The sequence below is a fragment of the Siphateles boraxobius genome, unplaced genomic scaffold (assembly GCF_051911475.1).
Source record: "Siphateles boraxobius isolate OS27281-9 unplaced genomic scaffold, OSU_SipBor_1 5, whole genome shotgun sequence".
In the NCBI taxonomy this organism is placed as follows: Eukaryota; Metazoa; Chordata; class Actinopteri; order Cypriniformes; family Leuciscidae; genus Siphateles; species Siphateles boraxobius.
In genome coordinates, this window is record NW_027509141.1 from 4,915,827 (window position 1) to 4,939,340 (window position 23,514).

The window sequence follows — 23,514 nt, forward strand, 5'->3', positions numbered from 1 at the left end:
ATAAGAATACTACAAAAATAGGTCTACAATTTGAAAAGTTACATTTATGAATGTAAAATCTATTAGAAAGAGAATTAAGTTTATTATAAAGCAGGCATTTGGATTCGCTCCAAAAAATCCAAAAATAACAGATTTGGGATTCATTGAAAAAACTTGTACTATAGTACTTGAGATAAAGTAACACCGCCCTACATTTGTTCTTGTTCGAAAAGCCCGCTGCATTACGTCACAATCGCAAATTCTCTTTCACGTCGACTAACGTTTTCTCTAATGTTCACATAACCAAGAAAAAAGTTTGAACACTCTGAGAACATTCGAAAATGACGTTTTCACAACTTAATGGAACCGTCAGCAAAACGTTCTTAGATCATATTTTTTGTTAGCTGGGCAGCAAAATGTTTATTTCGAATGGAAATCCTCCTGTAGCCTATATCCAAAATCTTAACGCGTGTAGCGCGTAGTTTTCAGAACATCCAGGATTCTTCTGTCTTGGGTCTTTTAAGGGGATGAGTGTGTAATTCACATTGATGCTTACAAAGGAAAGGCATGTCTCTGTGAATGAATGAATGAAAACTTCTTCGCCATGTGTTGTGAGTCGCTCTTCCCCTCGGGGTAACACACAAGAGACGTAATGGAAAAATCTCAGTCACTTCAATTTACTCAAAGCCCCCGGATCTCCTGCAAACTCAATGCACTGGAGCTTGAAACTCACGCCAGAGGACCACACGAGGTAAGTTTACATGGTTCATATAGCCTATTGATCATATAGGATATTGACGTTACGGTGACGCGCCTCTGAGAGCGCGCGAGCTGTTCGAGCATCACCATTACAGAAGATACCCATGACTGATCGGAGGATGAATATAGCTTTCAGATGGCTGGAATCTAATGAATATATAATCAGCATGACATTTAAATATCTGCAGAAGAGCCCCGTTATGTGTCTGCATTGTTCATGGCAGTGTTTATTGGTTGTGGTTTCGAAATGAGAACAGCGTTGCATTACGGATATTTCACAACGAATCAGACCTCGACGAAACATTACAGAGCAATTATAATCAAGCTTGCTCTAATATGTCAAATGCATAAGGAGAACGTGCACTTCTTATGAATTTGCGCTTGACTGGTAGAGTTGGTGCAGTTTGTTTAGATATTGTCTCATATTCTGGACTGAGATGTAGGTAAAGGAAGCTGTTCTTATACTGTGCGAAGGTCATTGAGCTGGACAATGCTGGAATATGCTGAAAGGTGGAATTTAATTTTAGTTGGGTGATTTGAAGGTTATTATTGCATACAAGACACTGGGTTATGTTAGAATGAATATCCCTAATGAAAGTAGGCTATAGGTTGTGTCACCTTACTTACTGTATAGGGCAATTAGCATCTCTAAAGCACAGTTACACGCATGCGAGTGTTTTCTAAAAGTGCTTCTGCATGTCAAGTTCTCAGGATGAAATAATTTTTCATATATGTCAGGTCAGGACTTGTCTGAAGTTTTATACACGTATTTTATGCATTTTAAATGTCCTCAAGTTTTATACGTAGCTAATTGATTTAATTTGGCAGACATTCTTAACCAATGTATCTTGCCTGGTGTACATGTCATCTGGTCATGCATTTCCTGGGAATTGAACCCATGACCATGGTGTTGCTAGCACCGTCCTCTACTGTTAAAAGCACACGAACATCGCGTTCATACATGATTGGACATTTCCGTTACTTACAGAAACATCAAAACATTGGTTTGCCAGAAGAGACTGCAACCTTTCCCCATTTTTGCTGTGTCATGAATTATTGCATTTCATAATAACTGGTTCAGTTACGCTGAAAAGCCAATATTAGGTAGTTTAATGGCAGTGTGTAGTGTATTGTGTGAAGGCATCTCCCGCTGTTGGATCAAGATGTGATTACAGAAATACCGACTTTCACAAATAAATCCCGCCTGAGAAATATTCCCTGTGTAATGTGTCCTGTAGGCTCTGAAAGATCGCCTCGTTTAGCATGCCATTCAAAAGTACTTTGTACATGTCAAACAACCATGGTTTTTCTAGATTGTTCCATTTTTTGGTTTATTAAATATTTAGATCTGGATGAACAAAATTAAAAAAAAAAACTCTTGAATAATTATGTGCATATCAGGATAGCTGCATGATATCCACTTGAAATGGAGTGCTTATTTTCATAGTGCACCATGTCTCAATCTGACATAATGAACACGTCCTTTAAGTGCATTGCTTCATCTTTATTGGCAGCACATTACAATGTTTTGCTGAGTTTATATTTAATATTACCAAGAGAGTCGTTCAGCTGTTCATTTGTGCCATGTAGCCATATCTGATCAAATCAGAAATCATTGAAATGCCACATTAATATGAAGCACTAAAGTATGCTTGTTTCAAGAGATGCACCGATATACACATTTTGACCAATAACCGATACCTCTTCATATCTGAAAGTCGATAACCTATATATTGGCCAATAAATCTAAATCTAGATTTTTGTATCATTTTTTAGCCTGATTACAAAATCAAGTCTTATCATTTAAAGCTATAACCAAAACACACAATTATATGGTTCTCATTATAATTTTATGTAACCTATGTGACAGACTTAACTGTTGTACTTATTATTTTCTTTTTTTTAAGAATTTTTTTTTGTCTTCATTCCAATCATATTTCAAGCAAGTCAAACAGTGTGAACAGTACACATCTGAAGTGTCTCAGCTGAAGGAAATAATACATTATTTATCGGCTTTACTATATCTGCCAAAAAAAAAAATGATCGGGCCGATAACGATAACATTAAAATTGAACATTTATCTGCCGATGCCGATATATCGTGCATCACTAACTTGTTTCAGGGTTTACTGTCTTCCAGCGATCAGGCGGATGTTGCTCATGTGTTCTTTTCAGGTGTACTTTTGGTATATTAGCATTACATTTACATTAAACCTGAAAAGCCCTATTTAATATATGGTTTCAGCATAACATCATAGTCAGAATCTCAATTTTAGAATATAAGTACATTTGACCATTTTTTTTGTCATAAGTTTAAGTTGTGATTCACCACTAGTAAAATGAGCTCTGATGGAGAGCCAGTGATGCGCTTCTCCGTCCCTCAAAACTGAGTCCTTATTGTTTTTTGTTTTATCATGCATGTGATAATTGTTCACATGGGTTTTTACTGTTTTATATCCTTTTGTTAGAAGAGTGAGCCTAACCTCGAGGTATGTGCACACCCTGAGAGGTGGGGAAATAATCATTTTAACTCATTTAGGAAATATCAGATGTGCAAATGACAATATTGGTTTTTCTCTTGCCTGTATTTTTTATTTATTGATAGTTTTTAAACTCTTTGTCTTAACTATCATTGAGGGAACTTTGCTGAAATGTATAGAGACTATATATATCCAACTGTGATAGTTTTAGTCTCATATATTTATATTTTTATTTTTTATTCTTATAATTTGTAGTATTATGTTTCATGTTGTATTTGTATTTGTATATGTCCACTGGAAGCCTCAGTACCAAAACAAATTCCTTGTGTGTGCAAGCACACTTGGCAATAAAGCTCTTTCTGATTCTGAGACTAGTTAGTTTTACAGAAAATGGTATGTTCCAATTAACTAAAGGCGGAAAAATGATGCATTTAAGAGTGTTCAGAAGTGAGACGGGGAACAGAGTTTACACTGGACATTAACATGCATATGATGTTGTCCACATACACATTGATAAGACAAGTGTAAACACGGATCTAATGGATCTCAGTGTAATGTAAAAGCTATCAGCTATCGTGTGTGTCTGCATTCACAGGTGGACGTCACACACTTGATGTGAAAAAGTGTAAACGCTGCGTGTCCTGACTGCCTTATGATCCGATCAGCTTGATCAGCTCACGGTGAACGCATGTCCATGCTAAGTGTAAACGCAGCCAAGCTTAACGCAATGGTTGTTAATGTTGCTTGAGCATGAGAAACTTCAGTCTCCAATAGTTAGTGAGAGAAGTTGGCGCTAGTTTTAGTACCTCAACAGTTCTAGTTTTTAGACTGTTTTTGTAACCTTTGGTTTTTATATTTTTGCTCTTATGCCTGGTGTGAGTCTGCTTGTGACCGCTCGGGTCCCTATCACATGAGCTTTCAATTAAACTAGGCTGTCTATTTAGTAGAAAGGCAAGGGAAAAAAAAACATTAAAACACCCATAATGCTCTGGGCATGTTGCTTGCTTGACCCGAGTTAGATACCGCTGTGATTGAGTAGGAAATACTTCTTAGCAAACTATTAGTCATAGTCATATTAGCGATATTTTCTAAATGTCGATAAAAACTATTTCGAAATGGAGTTTCAATTACCTTATATGCGACTGAAAAGTAATTTGCTCTCACGATAAGTCAATCCAAAAATCATAGTGACAGATATTAGTAGGTTTATGATTATCTCAGCCACCGCACTAGCCATTATTATTAATGGAAATAGCCGTGTGTGTGTTATCCAAGCATTAATGGTAAGGAAAGCCCCTTATACTGTGAGCGGCACGTTGGAGGAGTTTCTGGGTGTTTCTCCCTCATTTCTGCTTCAAGCTCTTGATAAATTGTTGAATTTCTTTGTTGTTTAGAATCCAGTATTCCCGCAATTCCTTTGTCTTTTAGGAGTTTGATAAATAACTCTGTCTCGTATTCTGTCCAAACATTCACGCCTTCTTTAAAGGATCGACTGTTACGTACGTCAGGTGACTGTAAATGCAAGAAAAAAAAAACTTTTCCATTGCAGTTTTGCTAAATAATCCTTTTTCGAATTGCCTGAAAAACCACCTCATGTAAGCGTAAAAAATTGATTGCGATATTTGGGAGTTTTTGCTAAATTGATTTGTTTCCATCGGGCGTATTTTCAATTCCCAATTTCAGTTTGTGCAATTTGAAGGGTAATGGAAACGCGGCTAGTGATTAACTGACATGTTGTTCTGCGAAACTCTTGGCAGATTTGCGTTTGTTGCAGTGGAAGCTGAGGGTTTATGTCAACAGTGTGATCATATAGTGATAATAATGTAACAAGCAAGGTGCAAACACACAATACGAATATTGTACCAATATTTTATGCAAGTACAGTAGTAGTGAAGGACACCTGATATAAAGTGCTTTTGAAAGTGTCTGTTGCTTATTGAAGATAGAGTGTGTGTGTGTGTGTGTGTGTGTGTGTGTGTGTGTGTGTGTGTGTGTGTGTGTGTGTGTGTGTGTGTGTGTGTGTGTGTGTGTGTGTGTGTGTGTGTGTGTGTGTGTGTGTGTGAACAGAGAAAAAATGAGAAGTAGGCGGAGATTTTACAGACGTCTTGAGTGGATATGAAATCCCAAGGATAGAGAACAGTGATCAGCCTTTTCCCACAATGTTTGCACATGATCTCTTTGACCCAACATTCACAACTGCTCCTGACCCATCTGAGCGCTGGACACACACGACTAGACAAACTTCATCTGTGTTATTGTGGGAGGAAGCATGTGGATCTCATCTGTGAGGGAGAGAAACAAGATTAATTAGCTTAGCTGCCAATTTAACTTGTGTGCAAAATTGGAATATGGCATAAAACATTTGCGGATCCCATGAGTTCAAGAGAACCAAATTGTCACTTCCTGGGAAATTGGTCCAAAATATCAGTAATAAAAATGTAAGTTTCTGCAATCGGGCTCTTTTTCCCTTCATCATAAACGAGTGTCTCAGAGCGTCAGACGAAGCACAATAAACGCTGTCATGTTCTCTTGCGTTCGGATGCTGGTGTTCGGGAACACACTTGTGTGTGTGAGACGCTTCTGGAGGGAATTAAACCACATCATTCTGATCACACATTTTGACTCCGGCGTTTCAGAAACACCAAACCAACATTTGAGATGCTGCGATGCTATTGGCCAACTGCTTACTCCAGTTATCCAATCACAGCTGACGCTGAGGCAAAGTCAAATGAGCTTTTGCACATTGAGGGATTAATTTCGCCTAGAAATTTAGACGCACCCTAGCGGCAGCAAAAAATATTTTGCAGCCAGTGTGGTCTAGCAACTCTCCATTGACTTTCGAGCTGGAAAAACCAAAAACTGGTCAGGCCAATCAGATCGTGTATAGAGTCGGCGGGCGAACTTAACACAATGATGACAGAGTTGCGACTGTTCACTGCTACTTGAAAACACAATTATGGCTGCGGCTGCTGGCGAACAGTGGTCTTTCAATTCGGCTTTGGCCGCGACCCAGGATTTGAAGTTAAACTTTTCTTTGAAACAAGAACAAAGAACGGCTTTGCTCTGACTCCGTCACTCGGACTACGTCTCCTTCTTCGTTGCTCTGGTTGGTTGTAGCGCTGTCCTATTGTGTGCAGAGGGAATTTGAAAGACAACTGTATATCCCACCCCTCGGATTGAGGCATGCCAATGGAGAGTTCCCAGACCTAACATCTTGATGTGGGTCTGGCATGCCAGGCTAGGATTAATTCAGTAAATGTGTTTCCATTGTAGTTCATATGCATGTCTTTTTTTAGGATAAAAACATTATCCGCATCAATTGAGCGCATACATTTTTCATGCACGTTTTTGCAATTTATGCACATCTTGGCGTTTCAATACAGCATTTTTATATGTGATATCCCAAAATGTGCATACAAATAAGTGGACGGAAACACAGGTATTGTTAAACGTCTAGGAAATGTTAGTCAGTTATTTTCTCTCCCGGCTGAAGTTCTGTGAATATGCCACAATGCATTGTTCTGAAAATCAATGTTATAATCTTATAAAGGCTTTAAGCTTACATTATTCTTGAAATGGTTTGGTTGTTAAATAACCTCTAATTAAAAACTGCCACACTATATCAGCGAGGGACATATTGCAATTATACGTATTGATTTGTTTCTCGGAAAATTTCCCTTCAGTCTGTTCTCCCACTCCATCAGGGGCTGAACGAGGCCATCATCTTCCTCTCATTGATTTACTTTAGACGAACTGTTTGTTCACATGTTAGGAAAACATGGATCTTCTGTAGCCAGAGCTTGACATGTTTGCACTTTGTCTATTTTTATATCAGTGACCTTTATGGATATGGTATAGTTGAATTATGCATGATTTTTCAGCAGTTTTTTGCTGGTTTGGTGTGATGATGTGGGTCAAAAATTATCTTTAATTGAGGTTGATGGTCATCCACATAAAACTGAATTATATTCACATGTATTCAAAATGAATATAATTTTTTCAGTTCTATGTGATTTCATGTAGGATATTAAGCTATCTATGATACTTAATGCATCTTAGAGAATTGAACAACTATTATTATTATTATCATCAATACTTGTAGTTATTAATTGGTATATTTTATGGTTTTGCTAATTCACTCATACAGTGCTTTATTTGTGTAATGAAATGAAACATTATCATCATCAAGCAAACATCAACTCTTCATTGAAAGTTGCTTTAATTGAACCGCTTCCATCTTTAATTTAAATTCAGTTTAAAACCTGAAAAACCTTTATAAGTACAGTATAAAACTACTTTCAGAATGATAACATGTGATTACCTCATGCATGGAGTGAATGAAGAGGTAAAATCAGTGTGAACAGTAAGATTTCTTACTCGTCAGTAGTGATGTAGTACTCGAGTCCGGTCTCGGACCCTTCAAAGACTCGGTCTTGACTCGGACTCGGTATAGGCGGTCTCGTCCCCATCACTAGTTATGGGGGAATAAAGTTTTAAAAGATACTGAATTCGAGTGTATTGTCAAAATATTTAAAATTAGGAAATATTGGAAAATATTAAAAAGTAGCTAAGCCTACTAATTTAGACATGCCACTAGAAAATGTTAATTTGCTGTGGATGTCCTAACTATGATTAAAAAAGTCAGGGTGGGCTTAACATGTTGATGACAGAGCAGCACTGTTGAAGCATTTTAGAAAAATAGGCAGAAGATGATGCATGCGGTAGGGATTTTTTTAATGATAGTAAAAGCATAGTCCATATTAAGACGTTAGGACTGCTTCTCTAAACAATTCCCAATCTAGCTTAGTCTGTAGGCCTAACTGTTGATTATTACATCGATGTTGATTATTACAGGTGATATTAAATCGAGACAAAATCTTGACTCGGACTTGACCCTTCAAGGAATCGGTCTTGACTCTGACTCTACTGTATTTGAAAACCAAGGTACTCGGTCTCGACTCAGACTCGACCCTTCAAAGACTCGGTCTTGACTCGGACTCTGCATAGGTGGTCTCGTCCCCATCACTACTCGTCAGCACTTTTGGGCATCATAAGCACAAATTGTTTTGGACATTCATATATGTCAAAATCTTTGAGCTGCCAATCTAGTCACTATTCAGCATTTAATGTAATTGATAGTGAATTTCCTACTTCAAAAGCATTTTTGAGATGGTCCTCACTGCAGAACACGAAATCCAGGGGGAGGAGTTGGATCCAGATCCAACTCCTCCCACCTTACATATACCTGATTCTACCCATCTCCACCCCCTGATCCCTAAACCCACCCCTAATCCTACCCATCTCCACCCCCTGATCCCTAAACCCACCCCTAATCCTACCCATCTCCACCCACTGATCCCTAAACCCACCCCTAATCCTACCCATCTCCACCCACTGATCCCTAAACCCACCCCTAATCCTACCCATCTCCACCCCCTGATCCCTAAACCCACCCCTAATCCTACCCATCTCCACCCACTGATCCCTAAACCCACCCCTAATCCTACCCATCTCCACCCCCTGATCCCTAAACCCACCCCTAATCCTACCCATCTCCACCCCCTGATCCCTAAACCCACCCCTAATCCTACCCATCTCCACCTTCTGATCCCTAAACCCACCCCTAATCCTACCCATCTCCACCCCCTGATCCCTAAACCCACCCCTAATCCTACCCATCTCCACCCACTGATCCCTAAACCCACCGCTAATCCTACCCATCTCCACCTTCTGATCCCTAAACCCACCCCTAATCCTACCCATCTCCACCCCTTAAATCTGGATCCAACTCCGCCCCCCTGGATCTCGTGTACTGCAATGGGGTGCTTCTGGCATTTTTGGAAAGTGTTTAATTCACAGCTGATGATCAGGGCCAATTTTATCCTGTCAATCAAAAGGGGGCGTTTCAGACTGCAACTCATACTGTGTGTGAAGAAAATGTCTCGTGTTGGATTTAGAGCTGTTGAATTTAATGTGGCAATAATGCATAAACAGTTTTTAAAAACAAAAAAAAGCAATGTTAAAGAAGGCTCTATCTGACCCAATGAATCAGCCATAGTTCAAGCCAGGGTTGCCAGATCCGCGGTTTTAGTCAAACAATAAATGCCGTTTTGATGCTCTTAAATGTGTCTTTTCTTCCACTTTAATAAAAGTTATAGCATCTTTTTCCATGCATGAACATCAAAAGGAATGTTGAAGGATACAGTACAAAATGGATCCTGTCTCATGTAAATCTGAAAATAAACAGTAGTTGAATATAATAGTTTTAGGCTTTGTTGCTCATTTTAACCTCTAATATTATAGTAATGTGCCAAATGGGAGGGTTCCCTATAGTTTACAGCATTAGTTGGGAGAGATATTTTTCCCTTAAAGTCCCCCTGTTGTCAATAATTGTATCCCTTAAAACCCATCTTTGATCACCAAAATGACATAATTGATATTTTTTCCTTGAAAAAAAAAACTTCATGCCTTAAAATATCTTGAATGTAACTCGACACCCTTGCCTCATTTAGTATGCGCGGTTCTATGAATATGCAAATGAGTCCCGCCTCCACTCACTCACTCAGCTCAGAGATCCACTCATTGACGATCACACGTTGATCTGATTGGTTACAAGGTAGTTTGTGACGTCAGAAACACCAGCGATTTCAAAGCGTGTTTTTGAGACTGTCTTTGGTTCACTGCAGTTTTAAGTAGAAAATACTCAGCAATGCTGTCGACTTATGAATTTACACATGCTTTGTCTTAAAGCACATTAAAAACAACACATAGACATATAAACAACATTAAAAACACCACATAGACATATAAACAACATTAAATCTTGGATCTTCATCACAAGATGACTTTAAGAAAATCAAAATATTAGTATCTGTATGGGCAGATATCATCTATCATCAGATTCCTGTATAGATTAGCTGAAGTCCAGCAGACTGTCTCTGTTTCCTCTGATGTATGAAAGTGTTTTTGGAGCAGGAAAGTGTTTGATTCCAGCTAATTAAATGAGCATCTGAAGGCCAATACTGACGTAGCAGGTGCTCAGACTCTTTATAATGAGTCGTTCCTGAGAAATCTGCAGCTAATGAATAGTCAAAGTTAGACGGGAGTTTGTTTGTACAGAAGCGTCCAGATGTCGTCGAGCAGCTCGAGCCAAAGCGACTGAAGAAGAAGTTTGTGTGTGAACACTGGCCTCTCAGCCACGTAATGCTCTCGTTTCTCTCCAGTGTTAATGACTTCTGAGCCCTGCTGAGACTTAATATCAAGAGCCGCCAGGAGCCGTCAACGTGCCGCCCATAACGGTCCATTACAGAGTGTGTGTTTCTGGTTGAGAGGGGTTGAGAAGAAGGCAGTGTGATGCTCTCTGTACGTCACCCTCAGCAGGGAAAATACAACTGAACGTGTTTGTTAAAGTTACGATGATATCAAAATTGACAGGGTTTTTTTATAAGTGCTGGGCAACAATTAGTCGCATCCAAAATAAAAGTTTGTGTTCACATAATATATGTTTGTTTACTGTGTATAATTATTTTGTGTGTGTATATATATATATATATATATATATATATATATATATATATATATATATATATATACACATAATTGCATGTATATATTTAAGAATTTGTTATTTATATAAAACTTATTTATTTGTATATATATAATATAAATTATGTATAAATATATATATACAATATATACATGTAAATATTTCCTAAATATCTACATGCATATGTTGTGTATTTATATATACAAAATAATTATACACAGTAAGCACACATATATGATGTAAACACAAACTTTTATTTTGGATGCGATTAACCGTTGCCCAGCCCTATTTTTTTTTTTTTAATGGGATATTGCAGTATTTATTTTAAATGATTTATCTGTGTGAATCATTAGAGTTTTAAGTCAAATGTTACTGGTAATCTTGAATCAGCTCATCTTCTCTTCTCTGATGACAAGGGCGGGGCTATAACCTGTCACTCACATGAAATCAGCCAATAGCAAACCACAACCATCCAATCATCCAATCAATTCCTCACAGACACAATCAAGCCCCGCCCACATCTGTTATTGTTCCAGAAGCGTTTCACTCGGATATACGGCACAAATAGGGAAGAAAAGACAAGCGTTTCCTCTTTAACCATATAATAGTTTTAAAAGTGAGACTGATGCCAACATGGACAGGTTGATGGAACACAACCTGTGGAAAAATAAAATCCATTTTTATCTTGCATCAGCATTTCTGGTTTCTTCCAGTTAAAATATCTGAACATCCTAAAAACAACATGCATTTACTTTCGAAGCAAAATTGCATACGATAATACCAGCATTTATCTTGAATCAAGTAAAGTATAAAGTAAAGAATAAGCCTCACCAAACGCAGTTCCATTTATGCTTAAAACAAGGAGATATTTGCAGTAAAAATAATCTTAATTCAAAAGAATAACAGGTTTATTTCTCTGACCCCATCTTCAGTCATTTTGTTTCTCCAGTAAATGTATCTTGATTTAAGGATGTTTAGATATTTGTATTTGTAAACAAGACAGAAATACTGAGCAAAACCATAATTTTTTTGCAGTGTAAATGCACAAAGTTACAAACCACTGTCAGTTGCAAACAACATGGTTAGTTCAAGGAACTAGCACTATTAAGTTAATTGGAGGAAGAATTCTTTATACTAATTGTTATTATTACTGCAGATCATGAAACAATATCTTAATAATAAAAATGTATTTGTAGGATAGTGTGTTTTATGATTTGCAGTGAAGTAACAGGAACAGTATCTGTGGGAAGTGTCACATTTACATTTGCATCATGGCTGGTGTTTGTGTTGCTGGTTTAGTGTTTGGTGAGCAGATTAAATTATTATATTATTATAATATTTGGTGAGCATTATATCACTGTCTCAGGAGGAGAGATCTTTGTGTTCATATTATTAATTCATGAACAATCACTTCACTTGGTCAAGACGTACAACACGCAAATTAAATCATATTACTTGGTTCTAGTCAGAAACATCAAGTTTGCTCTAATAATGCAACCGATTCGTTTAAATGGCTGACTCATTCAGGAACAAAGCAACGGTGACTGTCTTTATGAATGGATAATTGAATGTTCAAAAATGCTGATTCATTCATGAATGAAACCCCTCAGAGATGCACAACAGTTCTGTCCCGGATCTGTTTTCATTGGCGAAAAAACAGGGAATATTCAAAATACTGTTTTAAATGTAACTTACAATGTTAACTGTTTGTTTATACTTTTTAACTTTTTTGTTTATGTTTGATAAAATCAATAGCATATAACATTTGCATTCGTGGTTATATGTATATGGGGGAAAGCACTCATAATGTACAAGAGCGTTTTACATTGAAAGTCATCCTCTTTTTACTGCGTTTTACTAGTCTACATCACAGTAAAGTGTGCACTCGCAAGGGCTGGTTTATTTTTGTAAAGTGAAATACTCAATAATGTCAGGTTCCACAACATTAAACCAACAGTTAGTATATTATCATGGATGATACATATCGCACACATAATGTCAATTTGCATTTTATCCATCCGAAATATATGAGATTTAGAGAATTAGTGTGTCTAAAATCCCACTTCATTGAAAATAATAACCCATAAGTTCCTGGATGCCGTACTGTTAGGATATTCCCGGCTTTACACATCTGCAAAGTTGACGGATTGCAAAATCTCAATTGAATTAATAATCAAATACATAATCATGTATTCGTAATATGTGTTTACATTTGAGTTGTTATTATAAGGGTATCAAGTAGAATCAAGAGCTTTGAATCCAAAAATGGCATGAAATATTATTAAAGCTTAAAGTTAGGAATTAATGCTTGAATATGCAAATGCTGACCTGCAAATGATCAGCTCTGCTCAGTCATGTATCTCATGTATACTCATGTATCCTGCTGTTTTATTCATATTCTACTTTCCCATCACAGATTCCCAGCTCACAGCGCTCCTTCTCAGAGCTAGCGTTCTGGCAAGGTTCTCTCAAAGTTATGAACAAACATTATTGCAGAATTATAGTTATTAAAGATTACAAAGATTTCATTTAATAAGGTTATTAAAGATGATCTACTCTTAAATAATGTTCTCCAAACGTTAGCACACAAACATAATCTATACCTTGATCATGGAAGGTTTTTGTTCATGAAACGGTTTAGTTGGACATTCGTCATGTTTTTATTTTAAATGTTGCTAATTGTTTCGGAATGTTCAGAGAACATTCAAAAGCAACGTTCCAATAATGTTTAAAGAGTTAAAAATTGGAATGTTCAGTTAATGTTCATTTAACCAAGAAAAACACATTTTCAGAACATTTAAAAAACGTTTCCAAAAACATTCAGAAATAAAATTAACGCTTTCATAATTTAATGGGAATGTTAGCTAAACGTTCTCATAAACTATTTTTGTTAGCTGGGTTAGTACGTGTATGTGAACTGGGAAGCAGCCATGGTCTCGACTATGAAGACAGCAACTCAAACTGTGTTTTTAAAGATGCATGGGATTGTGGGAAATGGTGTGTGGTTTTTGTACTATAAAAGAGTCATAGACTGAGGAATTTGGGCTTATAAAGACAGGAGTTTGGCCACCAGGGTTTGGGTTTGCTCATCGTGAGCTCTGGACAGCACATGTATCTGATACTAATAATATCTGTGGTGGGAGGGCATGCTATTTAAAGTGGTCCTGTCCTGGGTGACGTCCCGCTCCGGCTCAAAGGGCATGAGATTCCCAGTGTACTGATGCCTTCTCCATCCAGACCCGGACCTCACAGCGCAAGCTCCGCGTGATGCCTCCTCGTGTCAGCGGGTTAACTCACTCCCGACAGGGACACTCGTGTGACTCGCTTCTTCAGGCCCAGGAGGATCTTGTACTGGGGGAACCTCACACAGAGATCTTAAACACAAACCAAAGTGAAAAATATGAAATTATACTTTGCATAAAGAAAAGAAAATCTACTATTGAGGGCCATAACTTTTTTGTAATGTAATTGCATTGCAGTTTAATTCCATCCCTGTCTCTCATTTTATAAATACTACACATGTTTTGCGAAATATATAAAACGAAAAGATTATTGGAGTTTGTTTTACAAGTGAACACTATTTTAATCTTTCTACTTTAAAATTTCATATTTATTAGCAGTTTAATTGCCAACCTCCGCAGAATCCCCCGTTTTAAACAAACGCTGAACAGAGAGTCTGTGTATGTGAGTATGTGTGTGTGTGTGTGTGTGTGTGTGTGTGAGCGTGTGAGCGTGTGTGTGTGAACAGAGGAGAGTCTGCTGGAGAAAAGAGAATGAGACAGAACTCGTAATAAAACAAGACTCAACATCAGCTTGTCTTCAGGAGATGAAGAACTGAGGGATTGTAGATGTTGTAAAGTGACGTGGATATGACGGTGTTTTATTACTCTACAGGAGAGTAAGGTGTTTTATTAAACTGATAAACTCATATGTATCTCTCTTCACTGTAAAGATGATCTGTTGTGCAGATCATCATTATGGTTGTTGTGCTGGAGTGTATTCTAAAGGAAGAAGCGTGTGTATTAATGAGTAAAACTACAGTAACTCTTCAGCTTGAGATCTTTCATCTAAACTGGTTATATTCAGTTCAATTCAATTCAAATTTATTTTTATAGCGCTTTTCACAATACATTTCGTTTCAAAGAAGCTTTAAAGAAAGTGCATTTCAGAAATGTACATAGAAAAATACAGTTAGTTAATCATGTATTAATTTAGGGCATTACATATCGCCGGCGTTGAGTCGTCTCTTCACAGGTGTCGAGTCATCTCATCGACTTATCTTATGGCTCGTTTCCACTGAGCGGTACGGTACGGTACAGTTCGGTACGGTACGGTACGCAATTATTTGCGTTTCCACTGTCAAAAGTTGTGAATGGTACCAAAAAGCCGAACCGTACCGTACCACTTTTTGGGTGTTGGGGTACCTAGCACAGTGGTACGGTACTAAAGGGTGGAGCTAGACTCACTGCAAAACGCTGATTGGTTGACAGAGATCGTCACTTGCGCGAGGGGAATGGCAACATAAGAAGCGCCATTTTTTAATATACAGTTGGAATATAATACTACGGTTATTCTTTCACGAAATGTAGTTTTAAGAGTTTTTGAGGCGAGAATGTAGTTGTTTAAAGCTCAAATCTGCGGTTTATTTATAATGATTTATGATAATTTGATCCATTCTAGGCGATCACCGGGCGCTCGGCGCTCATGTTCCCCACCTGGAACAGCCTTTCCTCGGCTAGTCGTTCTGACGTTTGCCGCTGACTCTGTAGCAGCTAGTTGTAATTCGTCTTGTGTATATCTAACGGGTGATCTTTGGTCTCGTAAATCGATAATTCGTTCCCTGGCCAATCGTTTTGGCTGCGGGCTAAGTGAAGTTTCATATATTTAGGCTATAACTTTTCCGTTGTAAAGTTAACGTTAGACTAGCGCTGAATTTGTATATTTGACTGAATTGTTTGCTTTATTTCTTATTGTATAGCTTCTTGTAACGTTACCTTTTACTTATACTTTTACAATGGCTATTATTGATAGAACTGAAATTTAACAAAAAGAAATAGGGTTGAGTTTTGTCATTTTTTATTACAAGATTATCACTGTAATGTTGTTTATTGCAACATTTGTACAAATACACATATTGCCTGGAATATGTTTAATATTTTTTTAAATTTAAACGAAAAGATGCAGGGTTGTGTTTTATATTTCGTTTTGTTATAAATATGCTAACGTTAAACATGTATATAATCAGGTCTTGCCTGAACCACATTTGTGTGCCTATAATGTTTAAAATTTATTTAAATGAAAACGAAAAGAGGCAGAGTGGTGTTTTATAACATATTTCGTTTTATTGTTGCCTAAAATGTACATGCAGAGCGAGCTGAGTGACGCTTTCAAGAACGCGCTGTTCCATGTGGTGAATTACCGGACTCGCGTCCTCAGGAGTCCTTCTGCATTAGAACTTTACATACTTGGTATTGAGAAATGCCTAATGTCGGCGCTTGTCTTCTTGTGACAAACATGACGAGAAGCAAGGACAAGATCTGCTGTATGCCATCCACTGGTGTTTACTTTGTCGCTTTCTTCTTCGCGCGAAAATCACGTTGATCGCTTCTTTCCGGCAAACACCACGCCTATCAAGTAGGGTACTGTTGGCGGTGGAAACGCTAGCTGGATCATGGTTTACTGACCCGACCCGACCCGAACCGTACTGTACCGTACCGTACTGCTCAGTGGAAACGAGCCATTATATCTCTAGCAGTGCGTGTTTATGAGCAGCAGAAGAATCATATTCATCCGCTCAGAGCCGAAGCACAACCACAACAATGTTCTTACGCAAAGTACATGCAGTTTTGTTTTATAACTCTAGAGCAGAGTTACTCATTGCGCGGCTCGCCAAGCTTTCATTTGTGGCTCGCATGGCCGTAAATAATACAGTGATATGATCAAGCAGTCACTACAGATATTTCATAAAAACATTTGAAAAGAAGTTGGACTATAACATAACCCATTAAAAACTTAAAGTGTCAGCTCTATTTTCAAATAATTTTGATCGGATTGAAAGGGGTGGTGTATCGAGAGAACATGTTCACTTGATCGATTGAAAACCAAAACTGAAAGGACGCCGTCCGTCGCGCTGAACGCGCTGTTCTTCTGATGAATAAAGTGTCGTGTAAACGAGTGTCACGTCGTTCTATAATTCTCCTTTCACTCAGTATCTGTGAAGTGAAGCAGGACAACGGCTCACCAGTCCTTGTTTCAGATTCTCATCCACAGACGACTGATTTTGGGCATTTTTACTGCGTGATCAATACAAACAGCACGGCATAACGGTTCATAATAGTCTCCAAATTATGACCAGAATTTGATATTAAGTCTGCTGTTTAAAACAAATAAAGAACCAATGTAGGAAAATGGTTATTACGCGACAACAGCGGGAAACTTTGTATATTTGTGCAGTGTGCGAATGTCAAAAAACCTATTCCAAATTAGAATCTTTTGACTTATAAACGTGCACATCACCCTGATCATGCATCATATCACGATGTTAAGCATTCATGTAAACTACAATACATTCAGATTAATTAATCACAATGAATTCAGACCGATTGAAACAAAAGTTGTGCATGTAAACATATCCAGTCCCTGCGGAGTTACCAGTTATGGCGGTATTTCCAGCTCTTAACGCCGCATGTGCTCTTGGATGATTAGATACATGAGGGGCTAATGTAGAACAAAATAACTTAATGTCATTCTGGGATGAATCTATTCTGGAAATCCTACTTTTTTTGTCATCAAGGGAAATCATCTTGTCTCAGTTACAAATTTGACTGGTAAATCATTAAAAAAAAAGTATTTATTGCATTGCATATTGAATGTTCAGGGGTGACATATTAATAAACAGACATGGTATTTATGACTGGACGTACATTTTTATACTTTCCTGTACAAATGGCTCTCCTACTGACTTTGTCCTATCAGTGCGGCTCTCATGAAAAAAATAGTGAAGACCACTGCTCTAGAGGGACAAAATATTCATAGTGCCCCTTTAAGCGGAAAGTTAAAATGTGTCACGAACAGAGCTCAGCCAGTCCTTCTGTGAGAACATACATTAAACAGAATAAACATTGAACTTTTTAATGCCAATTATCTTCTCGGCTCAAATGAGCTTCCATAAATTCCCCGAGGCAGATCCTTCTACACACTCCATATGATAGAGGATATCCTTCATCCACAGCACAAACGGAGAGCTCGATAGGTACGGCGTAATGACTTTTGAGGCACAGATTGTGCAGGATCTGCTGGGATTATGCGGTCGTGTTTCTGATACACACACTCTCTCCTGAGAAACACACCATCATCACCTGCCGACGGATACACACACAGCTGTTTCTCAGATCTGACCGCGTGTCTGGTTGGGTCTTCCCAGCGTCCTGCTCTCAGGACAAATCCATTGGGAAAAACGCATGGAAAAGTGCAGACCGCTCTATTTTTAGTCCTGCAGCCTCTGGATGTTCATGTAAAACCCACTACAGCTCTCAGTTGCTCCAAAGTAAGTGCTTTTCCCACTTTTGCTCTTTCTGAAAATCAGTTATTTTGTTCTTGTTTGTTAGTTTAGGTTGGTCAGAAATTTTAAAGGAGATTATCATGATATTTTCCTTAAAATCAGTTAATTTCCAGCAAACTTTCATTGGTGCTTATGTACGTGTTAAGATAAAACCTTCTTTAAATAGCATTTATAGAAATTCTATCATATTTGAGATGTGTTGTCATGATGTTGAGCGAAACGTTCTTAGAACAATGACATGTCATAATTTATTACTAAATATTGCACTGTTTTTATTCTTGCATTGTCTATTCTGGTGTATTATTGCCATTATGCTATTTATTTTTTATTTTATTTATTTTATTTATTAAAAAAAAAAAAATGCTATTTATTGACAAAGCTGCTAAGACATACACCCTAGTTTCTAATGTTTTATTGGATAATGTTTTTATCGTGGGTTTTGACTTGACTTGGGTACTTAGTTTCATTCCTTCATGCAAAAATGTGTTTGGAATGACAATAAAAGACAAGTGAGCCTTGAACCCTTGATGTCATTACGTTCTCAGAGGAAACATCCCTGTAATATTATTTATAAGTAATGAATGTTAATGTTCATTTTCTTGGAATATTGCAAATACACGTTCAAAGGATGATATATTCTGAGTAAAAATAAGGATAGAAGAATATTGTAGCCTACTAACATTATCGTTATGTTCTGATCACAACAAGTTAACTGGACATTTGAATGTTTTAGAAACATTGCAAATTACTGTTCATGCATTTTTAGCACATCATTTTGTCTCAGCCTGCTGTGTTTGAGTCTGTTACTCAATCGCACGCTCTGATGATGCTGTTGTCGAGCTAGAAAGCTAACCGATGACTTAAATACTGAAATACTCCATGTTCGATGCCGTTGTGTAGTTTCATGCTTAACACACAGAGGTTTTCTGTGCTTTTCTCCCTGTGGAGTTCTCTTTCATTTAAATACATTTTTGGCCTCAATTGTTCATGCACAGTAGGGCTATTGAGCTATAACATTATTATGCTGTGAATCATTTGGTTTTAAATGAATTTATCAGAAGTTTACATTAAAATCTCTTTTTAGAGCAGACTTTGGTGTCTTGAGCACAGTTGAGACACGACTGAGATCTCTGAGTCTCTATAGAAGAGACACATGTGAGATTACTATGGTCTTTATCTCATTTGCTCTGTTTAATATCACTATGAAAGCATTGATGTCCTCAGGCAGCAGATCATATGTCTTTTTTCACTGCTGTGGTTTAATTTACCTCTGTGTTCATTGATCCCAACGTGTTTTCACTGCTGATTTAAGCAGATTTATTTCTAGTGGGATTTCTAGAAACAGTTGGGATTGCGTGAGGCATACAGATTCACCAGTAGAGTTTCATAATGCCATTAAAATGAAAGCTTTGTGAGGTATGTGCTGTTTCTAATGGCAGATTTGTGTTTTGTGTGCCAGTCCCCCACTTTGAGATTAAACGGTATGAAAATGTCATATCACGATTATAGTGACCAAAATTATTACAATTATCAATATTATCACAGTTTTGAAGAAGTGATGCACACACTGAAAAGAACTGATGCACACACTGAAAACATTTCATGTTTTATAATTGAAAATCAACAAACAACAATTAAAATAGCAGCTTTTTAATTGTTGCATGCACTTTTTTAAGCATAAATTTTATTATATGGCTGTTGTCAATAGCAACACATTATTATAAAACATCACACATCTCTTGTATCACTGCGGATCATTCAAATGCAACTTGCCGTCTTGCGTCGCAGTTTTTGATTGTATTGAAAATGAAATTTACTTTAGTATTAATACTACTATAATTTTGTTGCTGTGATCATCTTGTCTGGTCGATTGTTTTTTACACTCTACAAAATGGATTAGAACAGGTACGATTTTAAAACATCTCAGTTCAATATTTCATGTCCCCGTAATTATTTCTGTGTTAAAAAATCTGTGTGTTAGTGTACATTTAATATATATTATCCCCTAAATGTCACCATTAATAGTCTTATGTTCACTCTTCTTGGCTCAAAGCAACTTGTGGAAGCTTGTGGAAGTGAGATAATAAAATATTTCTACTCAAAAAAATATTTTGTGTGCAGTTGTTTCCACAACTTTGTAAAATTGGTATTGAGGTAAAAGTTAATTTACCATGGGTTTGATACTGTACAAGAGGGTGGTGGTCACGAAGATGTTTTGAAGTTTCCCCCGATTTGTATCGATTTTCGTTTTGCGTGTTCTGCATGATCATCCTCGATTAAGTTTGCCTCAGGACTTTTGTAAAAGGTAAAATATGACCTAAAAACAGTAGAAATTTATAGTACCCTTACAGAGATTAAATGGCCGAATCCACTCAACATTTTGTCAAGATGGCCGTGGCATTTTTAATAAATGTTGTTTATAATGAATGCGACTTAAAAGGCACAAACACACGGCAGTTAAATTCAGTTGTCAGTTCACCTTTTTGTGTTTAATCCTCTTCTGTTCGCAGTCACAGAGTTTAGAGTTATATTATAAATATACCTTAAAGATTAGAAGTACAGTAAAAGTGCACATTCAATACAATTAAATGCACTTCTTTTTCATGCCGGTCACGGCCCAACGATCACATGAACGATGAGTATGGCGCGTTAAACACTGATGTTCAGTCGAAGGTGTGTGTATATTGATCAGGCAAACCGTATACTCCTTCTGCATGCACCACACAGCTCTGAGACTCACGAGCACACGGATACAGACTGAATCTCAACTGTAATATGAGCTTTGGCCTGAGAAACCTCTTTCCTCATGGCAATGATCAAGTGTACACGCATGGCTGACGGAGGTTCGGTCTCTGTTATGATATGAATGACCCTCCTAATGAGATTTCAGGGGTCAGAGGTCAACATCAGATCTTACTGAGGACAGGACTGATCTAATGGCATGCAGTCTGATGCTCGGTGAAATAGACAACATGTTTGCTAAACCCATTTTACTTGTGTAATGTGGAGTATGTGAAGTGAAACGGGATATTCATCTTGATGTATCCAATGGTAACTCAAATATTATCTTTGAAATAATGCGCACTTTTGACAATAAGACCAGGAGCGTTTATTAAAGCCTCAAAAGTTGTCTCTGAAAAGTAGTTTGATGTTGGTAGTTGCCAAAATCAACTCTGAGAGACTCTTTCTCTATTTGCTCGTCAGCTCTTCTCTGAACTAGGTTTCTTTGTTTTAACATAAGTTGAGGCTCCAGCATTTTTGTCTCTAGTTAGTCTCAGGTGTGTTTCGTACACGTTTTTTTTTTTTCGTGGGTTTAAAGTGTGCAAGATGTAACATATGTTAAATAAGATAAAATATACATAATGTAAAAAAATGTGATTTATTTTCATATTTAACTTTGCCACAGACACGTATCACTCAGTTTTGCGCTTATGCCAAACCATATTACTTAAATGAATAATGTCTCAGTTACGTATGTAACCTTAGCTCCCTAAAGAGGGATCAAGACGCTGCATCGAAACGCTTTGGGAACGGCTCTGTGTGATTGCGTTGTGAAGCACGTATGGAGTCAGTCCAATGGCGGGATGGAAACTCATAGGTGGGTGATGTCATCGACCAGAAACTATAAAGCACACCCAAACAAAGTTTGCTTCTGATAGGCTGAAACAAGAAGGTCAAAGGCAAGCAGCGAGTATATGGCAGGGTGACGCAGTGTCTCGTTCCTTCTCCAGGCAACTAAGGTTACATACATAATCAAGACGTTCCCTTTCAAGAAAACGCTGTGGGAATGCTATACCCAGGGAAACTCCTGACAATAAAGCTTTAGAAGTGGCCATACTCCTGGTAGAGCGGACTCAAAAAGCCAAAGGTGAAGGCTGGCCGGCCGACTCGTAAGCAAGTGAGATTGCCTCCAACACCAACTTGCTCATCTTTTGCTTAGATGCGGGACACCCTTTCCTGGGTGATCCAAAACAAATGAACAGTTGCTCTGACTTTCTCCACTGTGGACATAAGCATCTAAGGCCCTAACTGGGCAGAGCAGATTCAGTTTCTCTTGGTCAGACGTCCAAAAGGGAGGAAGACAGAAGACATGCAGTACGATAGATCTTAAAATATTAGTAGGAACCTTGGGAATATAACCCAGTCTAGGGTGAAGTCAAGCCTTTACCATACCGGGTGGAAACTCCAGACACGAGGGAGATACCGAGAGGGCTTGTGGGTCTCCAATTCTTTTAACAGGTGAATAACATTCACTGTTGGCAGTCATAAAAATTTGATGAATTTATTTAAACATACATAAAATGTTGAGGAACAGTAAAATATATAATGAATATGTAAATGCTGCTTTCATTTTTCTAGCTAACTATCGAGTGGCTTTTCTGAGGTAAATGTGACTTTATGTGACATATTGTTCTCAAGCTGTTTTATTGATGTCTTTCTGCGGTTGAAACACTGATTGATCGATTAGATGAGACATGATTGATTTCACTAAGTTGTTTTGTGTCTTTCAACATTCCTCCTGATGTTCATTGATGTTGATTTGGTGCTGTAACTAGTAGTAAACAGGAAGAGATCTGTCATGCCACATTAAAGAGGCCAATACGGCATATTTACGGAAATAATATATATTATTATACTTCAAACTCTTGTAATATGCACGACTCAAGTTTCATCTGTGTGTGATGATGAAGGAGTGGTGTACACTGCGTAGGGACCCTGTGAGTCAGAACACAGCGAGTGCCTATGTTGTAAAAGGGCACCTGGTGATCACATGACCTGCGTGCTCCGTGCTGATTGGTTGTTTTCTGCAGTCAGCTGTGCTCCGGTGGCCCTGGGCTGTTATCATGCCTCCAGCTCATGTTCACCCATGGCAGGCTGGGAGATATTGCAACACAAAATATGTTTTTTTACAATATTGATGCTTTCTTTATCCTGAAAATATAAATGGAAATTTCAAATATAACTGTGCTAAAATGAGCTATGTGTGGGGGATTCTTCAAATATGAGCTCTTTTTGTTCTCTTAAAACACTTTCATAACTTTAATATTTAATCCAACAATGTCCAACAGTTTAAATGCATTACAGTAATTTTCTTCAAAAAATGATGTGCTAAGACTAATTCCATAGTTAGAATTTAATGCATCATAAATATACAAATGTTCACACACTTCTAGCATTATTGCCCAGAAT

The 23,514-nt window shown here is 37.6% G+C and overlaps 1 protein-coding gene across 3 annotated transcripts in view; it reads left to right on the top strand.

The window, feature by feature from the left end:
- The first annotated feature begins 587 nt into the window (after window positions 1-587).
- The window catches only part of atp2b2 (ATPase plasma membrane Ca2+ transporting 2), a 249,752-nt gene continuing 226,825 nt past the window's right edge, over window positions 588-23,514 (top strand). Inside the window, exon 1 of one of the 3 annotated variants that reach the window (XM_077202580.1) lies at window positions 588-730. The gene's annotated coding sequence lies outside the window, so the exon portion shown is untranslated. The remainder of the gene's footprint in view (window positions 731-23,514) is intronic. The other 2 variants (XM_077202581.1, XM_077202577.1) reach the window with 2 other exon arrangements.